The sequence below is a fragment of the Clinocottus analis genome, unplaced genomic scaffold (assembly GCF_023055335.1).
Source record: "Clinocottus analis isolate CAN_PGR_092001 unplaced genomic scaffold, fCliAna1.0.p SCAF_5, whole genome shotgun sequence".
Lineage (NCBI taxonomy): Eukaryota > Metazoa > Chordata > Actinopteri > Perciformes > Cottidae > Clinocottus > Clinocottus analis.
The window spans coordinates 20,352,751-20,357,750 of record NW_027176207.1 but is presented as its reverse complement, the minus strand read 5'-3'; the positions used below and the strand labels follow the sequence as shown (position 1 = coordinate 20,357,750).

At 43.8% G+C, this 5,000-nt stretch overlaps 1 protein-coding gene across 6 annotated transcripts in view; it reads right to left on the bottom strand.

The window, feature by feature from the left end:
* Positions 1–5,000, bottom strand: part of tcf7 (transcription factor 7) — a 60,463-nt gene that overhangs the window by 16,593 nt on the left and 38,870 nt on the right. The gene's annotated exons all lie outside the window — the stretch shown is intronic.

The window sequence follows — 5,000 nt, the reverse complement described above, 5'->3', positions numbered from 1 at the left end:
AGTCTGGGAACCTGGTATTAAAACACAAAGATACCCTTAACGCAGGTCACACACTCCTGTTCCCATCCTCGTCACAGTGTGTGTGTGAGAGAGTGCATGTGTGACATAATACTGTGTGTGTGTGTGTGTGTGTGTGTGTGTGTGTGTGTGTCACTCCTGAGAGCTTTTCCAGTGCACTATGGCCAAACTCAACACAATGTTCTTGGTTGCTCATCTGTTGAGGAGGTAACAACTGGGATATAATATTTGTATATTTGAAGTATTTTAGTGTTTTTTTCTCCAAAAAAGAAACTAGGAACAGAATTCAGAAAACTGTAGGAAAACAGAGGAAGAAAAACGTTTCTAAATAGACGCTAGGGGGAGAACACTGGCGGCTCTTCGTCACAAGCTAACGATAGCCGCATGCTAACGCTAGCCGCATGCTAGCCAACAGCGCGGCACGGAAACGCTGCGGATTTACGATCAACGAGCCCGGACCTTTCCTTATGAATGCAGCCTTTTAAAAATAAAAATAAAGAAATGACTCCATTGTTTTCTCTGGAATAGAAAAACTCTCTAAATCAAAACCGTTGGAACAAAAAAAAAACAACCACCCAAACATGCTCACCGACAAACAAACAAACAAACCCGTCTCACTTTCCCGCGTTACGTCTTTTAGGGAAGAGACGCAGACAGCTCGACTCTCGCCGCTGTCACACCGTCTCTCTCTCTCTCTGTCTCTCTCTCTCTGTCTCTCTCTCTCTCTCCTTCAAAGGAAGTCATTTGTCAGCGGGCAGCAGCTAGCACTTAGCGCAGCGCGGCTGCTAACCTGTGTTTGCAGCAGGAATGCTCTGGATGACTGTAATTTGGCCGCGGCTCCGGGGCTCGTTTCAGGACCCCGAGCCGCCATAAATCTTGACGGCAGGAATGTCGACCTGTCTCACCGCTCCGGTCCCTCCTCGCCCTCCTCCACCTCCACCTCCTCCTGTCTCACCACGCCCTTCCTGCCTCCTCCTCTCTCCTCCTCCATCCTTTGTTCCTCCTCCTCCTGTACTTCTCTCTCTTTACCAGACTTCTCTCTCCATCATTACACCTTTACCTTCCCGGGATCCCCTCCCTCCCATTATTTATGGTATCTCCTCGTCTTCATCTCCACCACAAAAACGCACTGAAATCTGATTTTAAACTAAAATCAATAAAGCGTTCACTATTTCATTATTTAAGTCTTCAGTCCTCCAAAAACAAAAACACAAGTTGAAGCGTTAGATCATTTTTTGATGGATTTGGGTCATATTTTCTTCGTGTTCCTGTGCATGAATCTATTTTTTTTTTACAACAAACAGTTTGCAGAAGCAGATGTTTCAACGGGAGACACAACCACGTCTGGATTGATCAGAACAAGAAAACACTGAGCTAAAAGTCTCAGAAAAATCTGATCATTTTGCACAAAATGCGAAAATATTCTCTGCTTTTTATTTATCAAAGTATTTAAATTGAACATTAAAGCGTGCAAAGATATTGCTTTCACCACGCGGTTACATCACAGAGGCCGTTTATCTGTTGAATTATTAGAAGAACGCTCTCCAGATATGAAATGACCTTCAGACAGTCGAAGCCAAAGTGACCACTGCCGTAGAATATTCTCTTTACAGACTTTCTCACAAGGGCAAAAGGTGTAGCTGCCTGTTCAACTACGACTCCCATGGTGCACTTTGCCAAAAAGAAACGTCCAATTAGAGAGCTTCAATGTTTTTCCCCCCCCCCCTGAATTATGGCTAAATATTGAAAGACTTCTTCACGCAAGAGTTTTGTGTCCTCTGACCACTCGGAGTCGCTCACCTGACCGGCTCGTTTACGTATGGCTCCAGCTGAGGCTCATGGGTATTGTAGTCGTTTTTGAGCCGCGCAAAACGAAACACAAAACATGATTTCTCAGAATAAAAGTAAAGAAATGGAATGAATCATTTGCGAGGTTGAGTCCCACGTTATTGTAGCTAAATGCTACTTTCCCAGAGAGCATTGCAAACTGAGAAAAGGTTTTGCTGATCATTTCCCCAAAATGATGTCAAATATCTGTAAATTCAAATTCAATTTACACTGCAGACTCATTTTCATGTTTATTTTTACTCACGCATGGAGCATCAGAGTCATTAGGGAATTAAATAAAGTGATAACTATCTAAACAATGTGACAAATGAATACAGAAAAGGGGACTTATGATATATTCCAAGCAGTGAAGTTATGTTAACCTCGTACATTTGTAATAGACAATAACACATCCATATTTTGACTGTACTGGCCCACATCAAAGCAGAAGTCCTGAAACATCTTCGCTGTCAATCCGTCACACATGACTAGGATGGAAACGCCACGCTGGTTTCTGTGAGTCACATGTGTGTGTGTGTTTTTTTGTGTGCGTGTCGCAGCTCTGTGTTGTTGTAGGGAAACCTAAACGGGGGAAATTAGCAGCAGTTTTTCTTTTGGAATGCCCCTTTAAACGACGGCTGAGGCGACTCTCTCACGGTCTGCGCGGCGGCGGCGGCGGCGGCGGCGGAGCGGGAAACGATTTCGGCGGGAAACGACTTTTTTGGCGGGAAAACCATCCGAGTCAAACCCGCGCTCGGTGTCGCGTCGTGCGCGTTAAAAAACGAGACTCGGCACAGCTGAAAATAGCACCCGTCGTCTCCTATCTTTTTAGTGTTGATAAGGTGCTGTGGTGGCGCTAACCACTGAGAGTGAAAGTGCTGCAGCATCCGAGCCTTCAAATGACTTGACAGGCAGCCGTGTGGTGTACATAAAAGAGCCCGAGACCAGAAGAAACCCTGCAGCGCTCTGCGACTACAGGAGCTGCTGCTTTTGCTCACAGCGAACATCACGAGTCACAGCGAGAGTCTCTACAGTGTAAAGACTGCAGATCTTAAAGCAGTGAAGTCGAATATGACTGTTGCTTCTGCTCTTATTGTTCAGTGAAGGTCATTTCCAGAACGGTTTCTCTTCTTTCCCTCATGAGTGACTCACACTGTCGCCGTTAGTCATCCGAAGAGTAAACAAAGGGTACTTTTTATATGTTGTGTTCTCCAATAACAAAAAGGGCAACAAGGCAACAAATTACTTCAAGTTGTTGCATATGTAATAGCAAAAGTTGTGCGTTGAGCTTGTAAATGGAAAGCAGAATGTGATGTTTTCAACACAAAAAAATGATTTGAAAGTAAATAAAAGTGACTGGAGAAAGATAAGGGACATTATTCTAGAACAAATCCCATGAACACAAACAGAAAACAACATTGTGTGAGCTGGTATTGTAGGTTTTTTTTAGCAAACATTCCAGAAACAGGAGTAAAAAGTGCATTGTTCTCTATTTTCAGCTGCAGATTAATACACACTTTGTTGAGTATTTATAGCAGCAGGATTGTGTGTGTGTGTGTGTGTGTGTGTGTGTGTGTGTTAGTTTGACCCAAAATAAACTAGTGTGTGTGTGTTCATGGTTATGAAGGAATGTGTCACTCAGTGCAACAACGTGAACGACAAAAAAACGGACAAAAAATAGATTTCCTGGAGGTGTTGACAATAAGATGAATATTAACAATCACCAGCCTTATTCTTTAATTAATACTTCAAATAAATAAGTCCAAAGTTCTGCTCAGGTCGCTGCAGCTGTTTGCACCCCTGCACACACCGACAGTAATATCATGAGAGTTTTCACTTTGCACAATGAAGTTTCATTTCTGCCTTTTCTCTTTCTGTAATTCACGCTCCAGTGTCACGAGCCAACAGTCATATCAAAGCTCAATGTGGCGTCTCGGTCCACTGAAGGAGCTTAATGCGCCGAGTTTGAGACGTTTATTATAATGAATATTTGTATCTAAGAACGATGAGGAAAAGTCAAAATACTGAAGCATTTAAAAAATCTACTTTTTCCACGTAGAAACTGCATTTCATGCACTGATCCATTTGCAAGATCTCGTGCTAATATATATCTCCATAACAGAACTAGTGGGAAAGAAAACATCTAAAATACATATTTTAGATGTTTTACTACTTGTGCCTCATTTGCATATTTGCAACATGGAGAAAACAGATTTACTGTAAAAAAAGCCGGGTCACAAGCCGCTCCTTCCGACAGTAGGTGTCCCCGCTGTAGCTAGCTAGCGCAGCAGCTAGCGGGGAGCTAGCTGCTACTGCGTTTGGTAAACATGATGCGGATAAAGTTATCAATGATGGTACATTAAACTATCTATGTATTTAGAGTCAAAGAAACATTTAAATGTAGATATTTGGTAGAGATCAAAACAGTAAAACATTTATCACGGCGGCGTCACCCGCTGGTTTCCAGGACTTCGTTCTGAAGCCTCCTGTTTGGCATTCTGACCGTCGCTCTGCAGCTATTTGTTTGACATAAAATAAACATTCTCAGTAACGCGTCTGCACGGTTTACATGCGTCCCGGCCGCCTCGCGGTTCGCCACAGAGCGCTCGTACCGGCGGATCGCCCTGCGGACCAGCCGAGTGCTCGGCCTTCACCCGTTCCCCCGTAGACCCGCTTCAACCTCGGTACAGTAAAATCAATGGGCAAAAAGCCCCGTAGACTCGGCATCGAACCAGCGGACAGATTGCCGCATACGGAGAAGGAGCATCAGAACCGGATCGATCGGAGGCGAGAGAGAAATTCAGAGCTTTTCTCTGACTTTTCTTTTTTTTTTTTTTTTTCTTGTGAACTCATTGAATCTTTTAAAAAATAAAATTCACTCTGAAGTTTTTTATTAAAATGTCGCGATAGTCAGGAAAATCAGTCTTTTGTTGAAGTGGTCACAACTCGCAGACGCATGCCTCCGCTGGCGCCGAGCGCCAAAGTAAATCACAGAAACATCTTTCAGGTGTCCACTTTTGACTTTGAGAGGTTTTTCCTCTCTTCTCTCGTGCAGAAACTCGCTCCTGAGAGTTTGACCTCAGCAGCGTTCGCTCGTCCTCGTCCTGCGACGCAAACCACAATTTACCTCATCAAGAGAGGAGCAGGAAGGGAAC